Source organism: Meleagris gallopavo, chromosome 16 (genome assembly GCF_905368555.1).
Source record: "Meleagris gallopavo chromosome 16, MGAL_WU_HG_1.1, whole genome shotgun sequence".
Classification (NCBI taxonomy): Eukaryota; Metazoa; Chordata; class Aves; order Galliformes; family Phasianidae; genus Meleagris; species Meleagris gallopavo.
The window spans coordinates 7,202,207-7,221,470 of NC_139419.1; the positions used below are offsets into that span (position 1 = coordinate 7,202,207).

Here is a 19,264-nt window from a genome sequence, read left to right on the forward strand (position 1 = left end):
GGCATGGCCAGGTGGCTGATCTCCCAAAACTAGGCCTGTGGTCACAAACCCTATTTCTCTGCATGCCTATAGGAAGCAATCTTGATTCATTCATTCAGCTTGTATTGATCATCTTTTTTTTTTAATGGGAAATGAATCATAAGGAGCTTTTTCTGTTTTAAGCTGAGGAGATGTTGTTCAAAGACTTGCTGTGGTATTTCTCTGACAGCTTAATTGGATAATAGCCACTGATGGTGTATATGTGCACAGTCAGACCTTTTATGTATGTATGTTCCCATAGAAAAGATTGGTTTAAAGTTATTATTTTAGTATTGTTGTGATTGTACCATGGGACCAAGAATCCAAAAGGCAGATGAGAACCAAAGGCTGATGAGTGACTAGAGATTCATTGGCTCTCCTTGTTCTCCATATCCCAGCAGGGGGATGCCAGACCATTGTCTGCCTGCTAAAGCCAGGCAGCACGGAAGGTGAGAGCATGACTTGTTGGAATTCAATTAGTAAATAATAATCAGAGATCCCGAGCTGATCTGGTCAGGGACAACCAGCTCAGGGCAGAGGTTGGAATTGCATGGACTTTAAGGCCCCTTCCAACCCAAGCCATTCTGTGATTCTATGATTATTTCAAAAGTGAAGAACAGATGTTCCACATATTAAGGAGCTATTATGCTAAGTGTCATTGCAGTGACTTGTGGGAGCAGCATACTCATTTGACTAAGATTAGCTGTTACAACAAGGTCATTTATGCTTTAATGCAATTAGTTATGCCAGTATTGATAGAGGAAAAAAAAATAGTCTCGTGTTGAGACAGGGACGTTTCATTGCCAGGGTTGTATCTCCTTCAGTTCAAGCTTCCTCTAAAATCGTTTGCAGAGATGGGGCAGCACCACCACCACCCCTCTGGGCAACTTGTGCCAGTGCCTCACCACCCTTAGCATAAACAGCTTCTTCCTTATATCCAGCCTGAACCTCCCCTCCCCAGCACCTCATGTTAGCAGGCAGAAAACACACCAAACACACATAAACCCTCTCAAACAATGCAAAGTAGGAGAAAGAAAAAAATAAACTCTTAAGAGCTTGCGAAACAGCTTGCGAAATTTGCAGGAAAGGTATTTAGGAGCCTGCATCACACTCAAATAGTCTAACAATAAGCTTCCCAATAAACAGCTGTTTCAAGAAACCCAGCTCCAAACCCGCCCTCTCTTCTCTACAGTGCATGTCAAATCTGCATCCAAACGCTCACCACCTGTTTCCAGTTTGCAGGCAACCAATCGCTGTTCATCAAAGTAACAAAGCTGTTTTAAATTTGAAAGCAACAAATCCAAGTTTAATTATTTTGTCCTTCAGAGCTTTACGCTATCTTTTATGAAAGCTGTTTCAGAGATGAAGAACTATCATTGGTTGCCTTAAAAGGGGAATAATTGATTGACAGCTGGAAAAACACTTCTAAGGACAATAGTATTTGTCAGTCTGGTATTTTTCACACTAAAGACAAATTGCATTTTATCAACACCCTGAAATTATTTTGTCAACAAAATTCATTTTGTGGCATTCCCTTCATCTGTCAAGCTGACAGAACGTTCTCCAGAGTGTTCTAAAAAAACATTTTGCTAACATGATTAATTTATCCAAAATTTAATTTTGCTTTTTAATCATACGTATAGAAAGATGTTGCAGGATGTGCAGCACAGGAAGGTGTGAAGAGCAATGCCATTAGCTCACACAGCCAGGAGGAGGCAAGGCATCCAAACCTTCACCAGCTGAAGAGATGCAATATTTGATCAGTTGTGTGTAGACAAAAACCCTGCTTGAGTAAATCGTGTTTTCACGAATTATTTGATCTTACTGAAAGCATTTCAAAGAGCTTTATGTAGAGTATTCCACAGCAATTAGAGAACAGCGTGTGTGCATGCACAAAATGAAGCGTTATCACCCTAAAACGAGTAGAATGTTCTGGATGGTTCCGTCAGCTCATGGCATGGATGGCATGGGAAGATGCACAAGTACCCCACACAACAACAGTACATTGACTTCTTATGCTTTCAACACGTTAATGCCAGTAGCAAACGAGTGCTCTGGTTCTATGCCATATATGATATTTTTAAATGGAATTTTCCTAACATTTATGCCAAAAGCATAGCAATGACTGAAACACCAGGATTTCTGAGATTTCCCCTCAGATTTTCTTGACTGTGCTTCCACTTGAATGCAAATCTCTAGCAGACATGTAATCGGACAGACTTCCTTATGCCCATTTTGTTTTTTGATAAAACAATCCACTGGGAGGTCAAGTAACTTTTCTAAGGTCATGCATTAAATCAGCACCAGGTGAAGGAGCAACAACTACACTTCCTGCCTCCCAGTGTATCCCCTTAGGCAATAATACCAGTGAATATTACTCTTGCATTGTTAGAATTACACGTGTGTGCCTTGATTAATAATAAATAAGCTCAGATGCTCTCAAACAAGATTATAACTGCACTCGTAGGGATGGAAAGTATCAGCCCTTCCTCAAAGCTCACGGGTTGCATTTTGAAACACCGAGAAGTTAAAGGAAAAAGCATTGCTGAAGCTTTAGAAGTGAATTCACAGGCAACTGAAACACTTTTCCCAAGAGCTGTAGTCTGCAAGTCACTTTCTGAAGTCAACTGACAACAAGAGAAAAGGCTTAAACTATAGCTTGGGTCTCTCTGGGAGACTCTCTCTTCCTGGGAGATGATTTGTGCTGAAGCAACGAAAAGCTCTAGTATGGAAAAGCCAGAACGCTGCGCAGGTTTCACTGTGAACACAAATTCTTCCCAGATGCAGCAGTGTCTGTGCAGTGCCTTCTTTATGGCTTGCCTTCCCAGCTAACGGCCCTGCTGCAGTACCTGAATTCTGACCTAGCAGAGGATGCAGCTGGTTGGTTATCCCTTACCTCAGTGCTGCCTGCTGAGTGCCCCAAAAGCCCAGATCCTCAGTGGTCATTCACAGATACGGAATTAAAATCTGATATATTCCTTCCCTGACCTGTTCTGCTGGGGTTTTGTAACTGCCTCTCATCCCTCTCCCACTGCTCAGTCGTCTTCTTACCTCCAGAAGGTGCTGCAGCTTTTATAGTCACAGCCACATTACTTTAATAGACTTAATCCCTCTGGGCCTCTTTTGATACTGAATTATTAATTCATTAATCTGTTTTTCATATTTCTAAACAGAAACAGACATTACTGGGGTGAATAATCAATACTATGTTCTCTCATTTCTTTCCTTTTCCATCATTTTAAGAATCTACTCTGCTTTCAATCTTGGGTCTTTTTAATAGGATTTGCTTTTGTGAAGAATTTGACACTTCATTAAGGCAACTCTGTGCTAACAGATTTAATAATTCCTATCTGCATTGGTCACTTATAACTGACGTTACACATTCAAGTCACTCTTGAATCTGCCTGAAAGATATTCCTAGAGGAAGAAGACTTGCCTTTGGGATCTGTGCTCCCGTTGCCAGTGACAACAGATCCAGAGTGAATCAAGGCTAAGACTATATGCCTTGCCTTCTGCTGCCAGGAGCTTTGTCCTCTCACCCTTAGCAGAGAGGTGATGAACCTTACACATTGACACTAGCTGCAGCCAGCACAGCGCAGCTCAGCCAGTACAGCCCAAAGCAAAAGGTCGTATTGTATAGAGCAGCGTTTTAGCCTAAATCTCTACAAAAAGCTCATTGCAGAGCTATCAAGCCTGAGACACCCTTGGCCAGACACATCCCAGATCTCTTCCAGTTCAGCAATCATGTATCTGCAGGTTAACCTTCAGGGACCCACGTACGCTGGGAGAAGGACCCGTTTTCTGCAGTACCAGCCAGGTGACTCCAGCACATGGATTCCAGAAGCAAGAGTTGCACTGCAGAGGCAAGCTGAAACACAGCGTTGGTGGAGACCTCAGTCATCTTACTAGATGACATCCTCACCAACAAATAGCCGAAATATTGTCAGCCCTCCACCAAATGGCACAGTCTGGCCTGTTTGGTCCTGTTTCCTCTCCACTACAGCCTCTCTCCTGTAATCCAACATGCCAAATTCTCCTCAGCACTGACTCTTCCCAGGCTGCGGTCTGGTGTGCCAGCTGCATCTCCCATCACTGGACTGGCACAACAGGAGTTAGCTGTCACTGTCAAGTGAGCTGACAGGTGTGCGAAACGGCAGAGCTTCATACAGAGAGGATCTAGCTGAAGCACCTGTGACCAGAGTTGCCATCTGGTTGTAATGTTCCAGAATGAAATAGACAAACCAAAGACAACTCTTTACAGTAAATGTTTCTATTGTATACAATGATTGGGATACTTTACAGACTTAGAATGTGATGGCACAAAGGAAATCTTAATGAGGAATTAAAAAGCCATTGAGAGTGGGGGAAAATGTTAACTGAAGAGTACAAAAATAATAGGAAGTGCCAAATGCCCACACATGTGCTTGCATATATGGGTATACTCAAGGATGCAGAGAGTATAAGGGAAAGTTGTAGTTGTCCTGCAAGAAGCAGTGCCAAAAAGAGCCCTGAAGTGCCTGGCGAAGCTCAGGATGTTGCTGTCTGCCACCAGAATGGATGTAGGATAGAGGTGTTTATCTAGAGTAGCCTTCACAAGGGAAATATATTTTCCTGCAAGGCAGGACTTGCACAGTTCCCTACCACAATAAATATCAGCATGATTTCTTGCAATTGTACAAAGCTCTGTTTTACCTCTGAACTCCATGACTTTTCTTGAAACCAACTCTCTGTAAGCAATATACACCTTGGATCAGGTCTTCTACTAGAAAATGGCACAGAAGTTCACAAAACTTACTTCCAACAGCCCAGAAAAAAAAAGACAACATATTTACATATTTGCTGCAAATTTCAGAGAGAAAAATCACATTTCTTGGTTTTATAGTAACAGGAAAACTTGAAAAAGACAGGAACAGATCTTTTAATCATTATTACAGAAGATGTCATTCTCTCTTCCTAAACTGAATGAACACATCAGTAGTTGGCCCTCAAACCTCCTTATCTGAAATACAATTGCTCTATACTAGATTTCAAACCATGCTGAACAAAGCTTACATTTCCCTTCACTGTTGCTATAGTAAAAGCTTAATGGTCAAGGCTGCTCCCTTCATGCAGGAATTTGCTCTCTGTAAAGGGTTATAAACCAGCCCACTTCAGCCCAGCCAACAAGAAAGCAGCAGAGAGACAAACAGCTCTCTCCTGTATCCCACGCTCTGTTCTTAGGGGAATGCCAGGTAACCTGAGAGGTCTTTCACAGCTCTTACTCTGGTGGCTTCAGAAAGGGAATGTGTCACCCGGAGTTGCAAAGAAATTACTCCATCCGTAAGCAAAATGGTGGAAGATCATTATAATTTTTTTTACCCACATCCTGCCTGTGTTCTCAGGAGGTACAAGACACTGCAGACTGCTCCATCACCTTTTCAGTGTAACGAGCCCTCTCCTGTACTGTGCAGTGAACCAGAGATGCTGCACCTCAGAATGACTTATGCACGTGAGGCAGAGGAAGAGAAGGAAGCAGCAGCCACTTCCCTAGCACACCTCCCTGTGACCCCAACAGAGCAACATAACCCAGGCTGCCTGCTCCTTTCCTCCTCCTGGCCTCTGGCCCCTGCATGGTGGACCATGCAGCAGAACCTGTCACCCACAAGGCAAGCAAAGGAGCAGAGAGTTGGATCACATAGGAGAAGTGCTTTCAACTGATACACACACCTCTGGCACCAGCTCCCTTGTCATCCAATCCCAGCAAGTATTTATTAATGAAGCTTGCCTGATTGTTGATTCATTTGATTGTTAAAGCTTGTGGAACTCGTACCGTTATTATTCATTGTTATTAATGTTCACAACTCAGCCTCTCTCTTTCCAATACGCTCCACAGAGGAAATCGAAGGCTGAAACCAATTGTTACAGTCAATGAATGATGGAGCCGCTTGAGGATAGGAGCATGCCTGCTGCTCCGGGACCGCTGCGTGTTAGTGGGAGTCAGTTAATTTTCACACACAAGGACTGCAAGCTGAGAGGCTATTTCAGGTCGGTTCTCTGTCCTGTGCACTGCTTCCTGAGTCAATAGTCTATGACAGTCTATGACAGTCACCCTCACAAAGTGGTCTCTGCATAGGACGAGCAACCCAGGGAAGGCTTTCATATATGTGCAGAAACAAAGTCTCCTTTGCACTCCTCCACAGGTACAGAAGGCAACACCAGAACAGTGCAGTAGAGAGCAGAAGGGAGCTCAGCAGTGCAATGTGTGTGCACGCTGCTTGCTTCAGTACTTCCCCTCTCCTCCCCTCCTGCAAGCCTTCTCCACCTCTCCGCAGCCTCTTGGTAAGCGATCATTTTCAGTCGTTGTGCCACGTGTAAACTCCCCAAGACAGAACAGCAGCACTCCTACCTGTCTGGTAGTCAGGATGCTTCCAAATCTGCACCAGGGCCCTTATGGCAGCTTTTCAGAACGATGTACTTGTTCATGTTATACCTCCAGCATCTACAGAGCCGTCACATACCATATTCAGTCTATTATTCATCTCAAGTAGAGAATTCTGCAAAGCAGGAGGAAATAAAAGAGGGCTTAATACAGCTTTACTAAAATGGAATTTGCCAAGGACTCATAGAAAAATGGATTTAATTAGGGCTGCTAATGGGGAACAGTTTGTTCCTGTGATTTAAGGCAGAAGTTAGATAGTGTCTATAATTTCAACATTTTAAATTATATATACCAGGTCATTTCTCATTTCTACCTTAATTATAAAAATCCATCTTTATGTATCACAATTTCAAGGCAAATAAAGCAAAGGCAGCAAAAATGATATTTTATTTAATAAAACTTGTAAGAACTCACAAAAGAAGCAAACGATACTTTTGTGGATGAAGCAGACCTCACATAGGAAAAATAGTTGCCAGACAGTCCTCCATGCACTATTTTGGGACAGCACAAAGAGGCCATTTGGGGGAGGGAAACAGATGTTTCCAAATAAAGGAATAAGTTGTCTTACATTATATTAAAAAAAATGAATCTCAGTGTGATTTTTATTCAGTGGTGTGAACGTCCTTCATTTAATTTTGCAGCTAAGCAGAATATTATAGTTGCAGGCACTAATTGGCCTGACGTGCTCTGTCTAGTAATCCCACATTCCAGAACTCATTGCTACACCTTCAGACATTGATCACTGTCAGGATATCTGAAATGCCTGAAAATCAGTTCTCCAGATAGAAAGGCCGAAAGATGTTGTTAGAACTGCTCCTCCCACATCTCCTCTGTGCACTGGGTTTATTTAAATCTAACAAACGTTGCTTTGGAAAAATTCCTTGTTAGATGACCTAAATAAATGAGTCCAGGCATTGTAAAGCACGGATTAATTTAATAACAAGTAATGCAGACAACTGACTAGCAAGCTAGGCCCAGCCACTTCTGCAGCTTCTGCACCCACTGTAATGTATTTTAATACCGCACCTCAGATCAGAACAGAATCAATGAGTGAAGTTCAAATGTGGCACTTTTCCTATTTCTCTGACAGCTTATTTCATGGATCACAGGGACCAAAGTACTGCTGCTTATTCAACAGAGGAAAGAATGAATCAATTTTCATTCTTTAATACACTGTGTGACCTATTCTCTGATGCTCTATCCTTTACAATGGCTCTAGTCTCTTCAAGACCTTCAATTTTGTCAGATAGAGAAAATTTAAAATAATGACAAAATGCCCTGCCCTAGGTCTGCTTCCAACTGACTAACTGCTCTGCCAGTAATAAGTCCAAATGAAAGATATTATGTCACTCAGGTTGAATTAAACAGACAAACTGTAATCCTACATCATTAAGAGAGATCCTATCTCCTGGAAGATTTCTGTGCTTTCTCTCCAAGCTTCCCATGAAAGGTGCTGAACTCCACAAAGATCCTGATTCTCACCTGCTTCAGTAATTCTCCTGCTTCTAAACATGAAGGAATAACCCAACAAAATGGCAGCCACCAAACAGCTCGCAGCTGGAAGAGCAGACACACAGCAGAGGATGTCACCACTTCTTTTTAAGCAGCTCTAATTTGGGCAGAATTAACATGCTGAGAGGCATCATTCTGCAATTTCACTGCGAAGATTATGTTTCTCATTTAGAAGCATCCCTTGGTACTGTAGTTTTAATTACCCACTGTGTGGCTCGTGTTTGTCTTGCCTTATTATTTATCCTCAGTTCACAGGTGATACTCATACTGTTCTCATCACTGCTAACTTTGTTTCAGCCTGGGCTTTCTGGTGATAGCCGTGGAATGGAGGCTAAGTTGTCAGCAGCTATTGTAGTCAGCTGCTGAGCAAGTGGATTTTGATGAGGTTGATCTGATTGGCTTTAGATGCACAGATGAGAACTCAGCATCAAGTACTGACCCCACAGCCGTATGGGTTAGTGCTCTGCATCCCTGTCACCAGCACCCGTTTGTCCCCCAGCTATCACAGGAGGTGAAAACTGCCCACTAAGCTCTGTCAAAGTAATGTTTAAAATGAAGTTTCAACAAGACCTTTTCCCTTCAAACAAGGTACACATTAACAGCAGTGTTTGAAAAATGGCCCTAAGCCCTGTCTGCACTGGGAGTTTGTTCCCAGTGCAACGTGCCGTATTATGGCAACAATATATTCTTCAAGTGAATGAAAACTAATGAATAACTAACCCCCTGACAGTCTTGCTATTACTGAGTGCTTAGGATCTGGGTAAAACTGACAGAGTAAGATAAATATGGTACTAAGACGAGACGTTACCTTGCATGACTGGTCAGGGGAATCCAGATTTAATGGACATTACAGATGGGTTAATTCTAAAGGCTGAATCTGATTCTAAGCTGTAGCTGCTCTCTGTGCAAGAAGACCTGATTTTGCAAATAGGAAGGCTTAATCACTTAGACAACTGAGTCACAGGTTGTAGCCCTATTTGTGAAGGAAGCACTGAGACCTTGGGAAGAATGGGTGTGAACTGGCCATTTGCTTCCATTTTCCTGCGAGTCAGAGTCCTGCACCCTCCTCAGCAGCGTCCAACAAAACTCAGGCAGATGCTACAGTCACAGCCAGAAAGGAGGACAATCCCCAGCAAGAGGGATCACGAGATCCAGAATGTTCACTTGCCTGTGTTCACAACACAGGAATCACAAGACACCAGTGAAATTATCAGATATAAGGCTGAAAGAGGAAGGGCAGTATGACCCCAGAACTGGTATCTGCTCACGGTTGGAGTACTTGCAGCAACAAGCACATGTCGCTCTTTCCTGGAGCCATGACATGGCTGCACTTTGCAGTTTAAATGCAACCAGTGGCAGATCTCCTCTGTCCTCTGGAGATGTGGAACAGGTCCCAGCCTGCACCCCTTCCCAAGAGCAGAGCTTTCAGATGATGGTAACTTCACCTCGGCGAGACTGCAGTCACAGTGATGTTGGGATATCAGGTATAAACCAGGAGAAGACAGTGCTTGTAATTAGAAAGTTGAGCAATCTATAGGAAAACTAATCCCTTTGCTGGATGCCAGCAAATTAAATATTAATCATAACTGTTTTGAACACAAAAATGCTCATCTTCAGATATTTTCCATGAGTGTTAAAATCAGAGCAGAACTAAAGCTTTATTCATTTTCCATTATCAGCTTAAATAAAAACACTCAGAAAAACAGGCAATGATGTACAGAAGCCACTCAGCACAGATAATTGGAATGTAAGTTCAGGCAACCAATCACTCCTTGATTTTGCTTCTGATCGAGATAACTGGCTTGTTTCACTGCTCAGCTCAGTCGGCTCAGACCGTCTCTCAGCTTTTCCTGATGGAGATGAAGCTCCCAGTTTCAGCATCTTTAAGTAACAAGAGGGCAGTGTGGGAAGCAGGAGGAGTTCGCCCTGCCAACCTCCTCAGTTAGGCTGAGGAGCAGGAAGGAGGTGGGGCAGGAAAAGAGGTGAAAGGACAGAGCGTGGGGCAGCTGCCCTACCGTTGTTCCTGCATGGGGAGATGGTAAAAGGAGCAGCTGGGTGAGACAGAGAGCTGGGATCTGAGTGGTTGTGCACTCAGCAGTGTGTTGAGGCAACGTCAGACCGTTGTATTTACTTCATCCAGGATGGAGAACATGAACTTCTCTTTATAGTCACAGCGGATCATCTTTGCGTTTTCAATCACTAATTTACATTTAAATTTTTGCTTGGAACCAGGGCAAGAATTATTTTATAACAGCATTCGTGGATGTTCTCTCTTCTGCTTAATTATTAACTTTGTTGTAGTAAATAAAGGGTCTTTATGAATTCCATCAATCTCAACAGGCCCTTCGCATGTAAGACACTCCCAGACATTTGTAATGAAGAAACCACATTCGCTTTTGCTTTATTTAAAGGAATGAAATGATAAATATAGTTCTGTGGATGCTCTTGTGCAGTTCCCTAAATTAGAATGCCTGCCAGCAATTACGCCTGACTTACTAGCTGCTTCGTTACAACAGCCTAAAGGACAGAAATAGACTGGAATAAATTGGGGCTTTAAGAGCTCATACGCCCTTCAGCAGCACAGGTTTTCAGAGACAGCAGAAGCTCTGCTAGCTAACACAGTGCTCACTGTTCTGTTTTGAATCTACCTTATCTCTCCATGCCAGGAAACATGCATCAGTTGAACTCTTCAGCCATGTCTCTGAACTGTGCTCTCACAACTCTGCACATTGTGGTGGTAGGGAGCTGCTTTGGAAGGAGATGCAGAAAGTCAGTATTTATTTCCTTTAATGCATTTTATGATCAGCCTTTCTTTAGTCATTCTAATGGGCTTGTGCTTTGTGGAGTGCTGGGCTGCTCTATTTGTTGTCCTCAAGATCCCTATCAGAAAGAATGCACAGGGAAAGTACCAGCCACTGAATTATTTATTTGGTGCAGCCTCCACAACTGGCCTCACCACTGCAAACACATCTCTCCAGAGACACAAAAACTGAAGCAGTCACTGCTCCTGAGTGTTACACATCCCAAGATGCTTCTCACAGCTATTTATACCTCGTTTTGCTAAGCACACGTTGGCAGGGTTTCTTCCTCTGATCCAGTCTGACTCTGACAAACAGTTGTTTCCCTGAGACAGACGCAGGAACATGTTCTACACTGTTTTCTAAATAATTATGCATTTTTTTTCCCATCTTGATCTCAAAAAGCCATAATCTTTGGGTGCTTAGCTGTGCTACCCCGGATGATGGTAGGGGCTCCGTAATCCATATGAAATGAAAATGACCACACTCTCATTCTGGAAGAAACTGTGGTATTAGAAAGCATAGGTTTGACAAGATAAACTAAAAGCTACACTCTTCAGATTCCAATAGGCCTGTTCCATATTAATTATTTACCAAGATGTTTTCTTAAAGTAGTGCCTTTGTGCCTTTAATTTTCAATTCCCTTAATGCTATGAGGATCTCTGCTGGCAACTCATCAATTATTAATAGCATTAAAACAATATTTGTTTTCCCCTGAATACATTTTTGAGTGCCGTCCTCATACCAGTTAGGTTTTTCTGAAACTTTAATGAGGGTCTCTGATTTCCTCCAGTCTGGTGGCTGAGGCATAGGCTGGTCTGGGCCTTTGATGTAGCTGTCGGAGCATGCATAGCTCTGCATCCTTCACAGAGTTTGTCTCACTGGGGCTGGGGGAGTGATCAAGCTAAACATCTGTGTTGAGGGAGGAGAAACAGCAGTATGTCTGTAATTGGGAATTCCAGTTGCTGAGTTCAGAGGTTCTGTTGTTCAAATGACTGTTTTGCATTTTCTTATTCCAGCAGCCGTTTTGAGGCTCAGTGTTGAACGTCTGGGTTGGTTTTTTTTTGCTTTGGAATACTTTTCTCCTAACAAAGAAAACAGCAGTGCAGTTCCTTTAATCTACAAGAAAACCATTTCATTTCAGCAAAAGGATATTTGAAACATCACAGTTTTAAGAATTTTGTGCAGTCTCAGCCACTTTCCTCTCTACCAGGGCACATATAAAAAATTAAAACCCCAAATACCACTCCTTCCTTTTCTAGGCCCTAATTATAAATACATTTCCACCAGGAGGAGTCAATGTAAGCCTAATACTGTGCGAAATCTTATAATTTCAATATAGTCTTTACTTACTGTGGATTGGTAATTGGAGCTGTGGAATCAATTTTTCCCCTAGTTGAAACACCCAAATGAGTATGAAATATGTTGCATTTGTTCCATGCACATCTACAGTTCTGCACTTTGCTTGGAGAGGGATGATCTTTCTGATGTATTTTTTATAACAGAGCAACGTTTCCTCAGACTTTGATGTTCCACATCTAGAGCTATTATAACCATTTGCTATTTAGATGCATGATCTGTGGCTAATCTCCAAAGCTTTGATGCATGCAATAATTATTACTATTGATGTCATTGCACCATATTTAAAATATGAACCTCTTTTATAAATCTTCCACTAACAGTAAAGGGAGGCAACCAGTTCACCCCAAGGCTGGAGATTTCCTGTTCATTAGGAGAAAACCTCAGAAGCAGTGTAAGATGGCATTCCATAACCTTCATTGAGGCAATAGCAATGATGACTGCAAGAGCTCAAAGAACAGACGGTGATGTAATGTCTGCTTTGGTCTCGGTGCAGAGAACCTCTCCAGGAAACCGAGCCTTGAGGTCTCCAGCTGCTGCAGTTTGACAGTCTGCTTAGGATGCTTGACCCTGAAGTCTGCCATGTAGTATGTTTCACCTAACTCCTGAATCTAGGACTGCGAATAGTTTTACCTGTGCAGTGTGTCACTGACATTCAGCTGCCTGGTGTTCACTTACGCCTTGGTTTTCAGATCTGGCTAAGCAAAACACCCAGAAGCTCCCCAAGATTCTTCACTGCTCTATCATGAAACCAGAGTCTGGATAGGTTGCTACTTGGGGAAATGTGATGAGGGTTTCTCTTGAGGGCCACAAGACATTGTGAGTCAGTGTCTCTCTTGGTCTAGCTGCATTCAGGCAGTCACATTTAATCAAAACTGCACAAGATCATGACCACTGGGAGAAAATGAATGTCCCTTGATAAGTTTCCTACTTGTGCATACATTCTGGGAGTCAGGTTAGCTCTGAGAGAACAAATGTCATACTTCTAAAGTTGAAAAGATGCCTTGACACAGCTTTGTTAAGCTGCAGTGAAGCCAAGGTTTCACATGAACTTCATCAAAAAGCTGATTTTCATTCTCCTGGGAAATGTCCTTACTCACTGTTTGTTTCCTCAGCTTTTGGGGGAATATCTATGAAACAAGAAAACCAAAATGGTCAATAGCAGTAGCTTGTGATAAACTGGGGACTGGTGAAGAGAAAAAAGCTGCCTTTTTTTTTTTTATGGCAGAGCAAACATATTTTTTCCAGTGGAAGAGGAAGAGGGGAAAAGTTGGAGTCCCAAATGAACGTGACCTACTTGGAGCAGAGAGGAGTTCATAACGGTCTGCCAGGCCAATGCCACACAGTGCAGAATGCTGCATTTCCAAGTATGAACAGCTCTAGGTAAAGAGTAGACTGACAGACTCTGATTGTAGAAGACAATGAAAAGTAGATGCATCAGTGAACACTTTCTCATGTACCTTGTTTACACTGTGCAGAATTATGGCCTACAAAGAGATGTGCACTGCTACTCCAAAGGGCACAGGCAGGGTACACTGGCAGCCTGGATATCCACTGCGAGGCTGACCTGACACAAATAGGGATAGTTTACTCTTCCATGCACGCTGCAATGGGAGTGGATATTTTTCATGGAGACTACATTAAATCTGTATTTTAGGAAGTGCTTATTATGCTTACAGAAGAAATAATAGATTCTGCCTCCCGAGGCCAGAATCCTGCACAGAGCATAGAGCCCATGGCTCTGCTGATGCACCTTCTGGAAGGACCAACAGCCCTACTTTGCAGACACTGACTGCTGAGCTGCGTCACATTCCTCCATCTCTTGACACAGGAATAGCCACTGCAACTATAATAACATCTTCCTATTGGTCTCCTCTGGATTTGTTTTGCCTGAGCTTCTCTGTTCTGAGTCTTCCACTGCACTCGTGTGCCTTAAAGATGAGCACTTCCCCTCAAAACCTGCTCGCCAAGGTTGGCACAAAAACAGGGCTGATTCAACTGGCAAAAAGGCCAAGTGCTGTAAAAGAAGCACTACGGTCAAAACCAGAAAGACTCAGTGTTTTTCACTTGCTAGAATTAATTCCTAGAGACTAGGATAAAAAAGTTTCCACGTTTCTTTCCTTTTTCTCTCATCATCATTTCATTACCTCTGTTTTCCTGAACTGCATTAGCCATACACTGGAAGGACAGAACAACATACACAGTCATCTGTGTTGCAGGGTAGGGACACCTGATGTCCATGATCTCATTGTCCTCCTCGCTCCTTTCCCTCTCCATAATAACCTATGTTCTCAGCCTCACCTGAGCACAAGGCCTGGTGCAACACAGCTGAATTTTTCAGGTTGCAGGAAAGCATCCAAGCCACTGTGCCATCAGCCTCTTCATCACTGCCCCAGCCAGTCACAACTACAGCCCACTCTGCACCAGAAGCTTCTGGTGCTTGCACCAACCATGTGGATTCATCTTCCCACTCATACTTCATTAGCTATGTTAAAAGCACAACTTGGCCTACCAATGCCAGCAAAACAGGTGGGATGCTGCAAGAGCCACTGATGTCTAGCCCTTGTCTCAGCACTCCAACACCACAGGTAATGTTACAAAACTGAAAATGTGCAAGCACGTGGGCCTTAATTAACATTTTCATTTTACTAAAATGTACTTTATAGGTCTCTAATTACACTGAAGCAAGCTGCATTCATATATTTAGTTAACTGTTTCATTATGCTACTGGCAGCCACTTCTGGAAAGTCAAACTTAATAAATTCGAACATCCATTCAAACTTGCTAGAAGATAACAAAAGCCAGAAAGCAGATTAAGAACTTCAGCCTACGAAGTCACATGGGTCTGTAAGCACTGTGGGGACTCCACTGGGAGGCATAGAGCATGCAGGAGAAAATCAGTTTGATTCTGAAAAGTGCATGGCTTAAGCTGCTAAACTCAGCCTCTTCCTGAGGACAACTGGAAAAACTTGCACTGTATTCTGGCTTAAAACTACAAGCTGACATGAAACAAAACTTGTTGCTGCACACTTCATTACAAAGATACAAAGAAAGACTTTCAACCAACAAAATTTCAACCAACGGGAGCCAGCCCGTCAGGATAGAGCAAGTCCTTCTGCAGTGAGACAACTCTTCTGCACGTCTGTAAGAGGTTAATTATGGGCTGTCTTTGCCTTACTCAGACTCTGCTGTTTGGTCGGACATGCAATGTCTAAGTAGAAATTTCATTGATTTTATTATATACAGCCATGGCGGGATCAAGAGACAGAAGACAAAGAATGATTAACTGAGAAACAGAACAAAAGCAGAAGGACAGCAAGGGCAGACACAAGGATCAGGAGTCAAGGACAGATGAGAGCAGGGAACAGAAGAGGCTCTTCGGAGCTACAAGACAATTACACATAGCAAGGACATTCTCTGTTCACTGTCAGGAAAGTCTCGCTTTGCCTCCCTGCCTTACTCAGCCTTTACAATCAGAACCATGGCCTTTACTACCCCTGTCTCTTAGGAGATGCATGTGGTTGCCCAGCCCAAAGGGTTCTGACCTGCTGTGCTGGCTGCAGAGCCTCTCCTCCTTATTCTGTCTGCAAAACAAAATGTGTGATCTGAATGCAGCATATTGTTCTTCTGCTGGTGTCAGGTTGCTTCAGCAGGCTGACATTAAAGGTGCCCAGTTATCTGCCACCACTGCGCTCCACTTGATTTCCCCAGCAGAGATCTATGGCTAACATGTATTGCAGTATGAAGGAAAGAGCAAGTTAATCCAGAACTGAATCAGGCAATTCTGCGATACAGTGATATAGATCAGGAAGCATTAGGAAAGAGGCAAGACAATCTCTCTGACAGGACATTATCAAATCACAAACCTGAGAAGACCAACTGCTGCCTGCCCACAAACTCAGTGGTCGTAGCAGATGTGCTCCCACTCAAAACGAGCACCTCACACAGATGCTCTCCTTGTACCAGGAGTTACTTTCCAATCCAACACTTGCCTACCATGAAGCTATTTGAAAACTGTCATCAAAGTTTTAAAAAGAGATTGATTTGAGCATCAAACAGAGTAAGATCGGAACACAAATAATTGTTAATCAAGTCCGGCTTGCATTCTAGACCAGGCCAAGAGACCCTCAGAGCTCCACATACAGATCAGTCACCTGAACAAAAACACACAGCAACCTCTGGGGTACTTAAGCATTCAGGTGGCAATGTAGCACTGTAGAGTCTTGCTTTAATGTGAATTACCAGCTGCCCTTCATGATTCGGGTTATTTGAAATAAAACAGAAGCGCTCATGAGGGACATTTCTCACAAACATATGTGTGTCTGAATGGCATGTAACAAAGCTCTCTGGTGTAAGACTGATAACAACATATTAACCCTGGGTATTTCTGCCCAGGGTTACATACATTTCCAGTTTCATATTTCTAGACCAACTCTTCCTCTAGATTGCTCTGAATTCACAGAAACAAGCACAGCCAGCACAAGGTCACTCCTGTCCCATCCCCTCATGCTCTGTTCATGCTCTGTATCTGTCATCAGTTCCTGGGTGGAGGTGTGCCCAGGGACACCATCAGCATTGGCTGAGGACAGTACCTCTCTGCCAGACTGCAATCTGAACACTGCATCTTTCCTAGACAGAGCTTTGGTAAACCAACATTGTCATCTGAGGATTGAGGATTATGATGATAGGAAAGCAATGACAGTATTTCCACAGAAAAAAAAAAGAGCCTGCTAACCTGATGCAAAGCACAGAGCTATTTGCTGTGACACGGTACTGCTCATGGATTGCAAAAACTATGCAAAAATTCAAGGAATGTTTTTTAGCAACTGTTATCTGGAAACTTGTTCCAAATTCATTTCATAGTCTGAAAACAGAAGGACACACAGGACTTTGTCACCTGAAAGATGACGCCTTGGATGTCATTGTACTCCAGAACGGGTATGGCTGAAACACACATGAAACTGCATATTTAAGCAGCAGTGCCAGAGTTGGTTTTTTAACTCATCATTTGGCATTAGCTTGCTGCATGAATTAGAGAGAACAGGGCTTGCTCAGGCTATGTAGCACTCTCCTATTTACTAGCTGCCCAGCTGTAAGCATGCAAAGCACACAGCAGATGGGACAAGCAGACAGTCCTGGCTGAGAGGGAAGGAGCTGAAATATCCATAATGGAACCGCTCTGAACTTATTTTCATTTTTTGGCTCATAATGAAAATTATTGGTATTACCAAACATTTGATTTCATTTTTAAAAAGTGATGCTGTGTCGCCTTTCCCAAGGAAGGCATCAAAAGTAGAAAGTTGTTCAGTTAACTAATGAGGCTGCAGATAGGAAGCAGGTGCCCACATACCTTCTAAAGCATAAAATATCTGACAAGGATCCAAATATCGTTCCATAGGAGAGGAGAAAGGAGAAAAAAAAGAATTTCTATAGCTGTTGGCCTGGTCACTCTATCAATAAGCCAATAAAAGAGCTTCATTATCTACAGTGAGAGCTTCGAATGCTGCATCATTTTTGCATTCTCAGCGAGGTACCGGGTAGTTTCCCTGTTCTCTGCTGTAAGTTCTGAAGAGCTGATGTCACCTGGTAGAATAGGCTTTGCACAAGAACACCAGAACGCCTCAGCACTCATCAGCCTACAGATGTGGGAGAAAATTTATGGAGAAGTGATCAAGCATCATAGATAGCAACAATTACATTCAGTGCTTAGAAGGACGGGAAAAGATGGCAAAGGGTAAAACGCTATGCATGCAGAATGGCAACTGCTTTTTCTTACCTGGCTCTTCCTTTGTTTCTGCACAATCTCTATCACACACAATAGTGACTCCTTGCACACTACGATTATGGCCTCCTGCAGCTAAATACTGTACACATATACTGTGTGGGAAACTGTCCTTACCATTGGAAGTTTTTGTTCCAAGAACCAGAATAGAAAACAGCTGCTGGTGCCTGAACAGCAGAAAGGCAAAGCTTGGTGATGAAGCAGCAGTCACACCTTACTGCCTGAGAGAATTTTGGTGCTCAGAAAACTGTCCCTATATCACATCTCCAGACAGCTCTCCTCACTTTTCTCAGTGAGGCTGCCAGGTTCATAACAGCTTTCTCCCATCGGTTAAGGAATGAAAAAACAGCATCCTTTTCCTTTACCCCATGCTTTCCCCCTTCCTGTTCTCTATCTTTGACTAGCTAAGTGGCCAACTTCAGGAATAAGAAAACATCCCAAATTCTGCAGAAAAGTGCCAGAGTTGCTTATCTTCTGAATACACAGAAGAAATCACTGTATAGTGTATAAATCATTTGTCATCATCCTCCCCTGAAAACTCATTATAATAATAGCCTAATCATTGTGATATTCACTCGTATTGCTCCCATGAACATTAATCCTCATTATTCATCTGGTATTAATGTAAATGTCACAAATGCTTCCACATGATCTTCCAGACCTTCTGTATGCTTTCACCATCCTGGTTTCTGCTTTGAAGAAAAAAAGGTTTTCACTCATTACTTGCAGACAGACGGGCACTGAAGTCCCAAGACTCGTTAACTAAGCTGATCCTTTCCCTTGGGCTTCCCAATGTCTTCCTTTTAGTGAAAAGCACCTCATACCACATCACTGTGCAAGCTCCTTGATTTAAGGGCTTTGCGTTTTCATTTTGTTATTTTGTACACATTCCACAGAAGCTGATTACTACATCAGTGTTCAACAATTAACTCTAGAATCATCAAATCCACTTGATACATAGGTCGATTTAAGCAGAAGCAGAGAGCTGGGCTTTCCTACATGCTCTCTTCTGTGCCTGTGCACTCTGCTGGACAACAGAGAGGGACCATTCTGCAGGCAGGTCACACCAGCACCACTCATTTTCATGTCACACAGCCCATGGCAAGAAAGCACAGCTAGTGGTGAGCGGCATATTCTCCTACAGTAACAGCAATGGGGATGACACCGTCTGCACAGTCCAGGCATCTTATCACAGAGCCAAGAGTTTTAGTACCAATTCCTTCAATGCTCTTCTACATTTCACCAGCCCTGCCTTAGACATGGCTAGAATACAAAGTATAATTCCACCGAAGGAGCATCAGCTAACCCATGCTGCCCTCTTCAGGAGCTGCTATTAATTCATTACCAGGGTGCAGCACAACCCTGATGGGTAGAGAA

At 42.9% G+C, this 19,264-nt stretch overlaps 1 long non-coding RNA gene across 1 annotated transcript in view; it reads right to left on the minus strand.

Annotated features, from left to right (window-relative positions):
• LOC109370224 (uncharacterized) overlaps positions 1-19,264 on the minus strand; it is a 64,168-nt gene that overhangs the window by 35,131 nt on the left and 9,773 nt on the right. Inside the window, exon 5 of the long non-coding RNA XR_014886737.1 lies at positions 6,404-6,551. This is a non-coding gene — a long non-coding RNA (uncharacterized LOC109370224). The remainder of the gene's footprint in view (positions 1-6,403; positions 6,552-19,264) is intronic.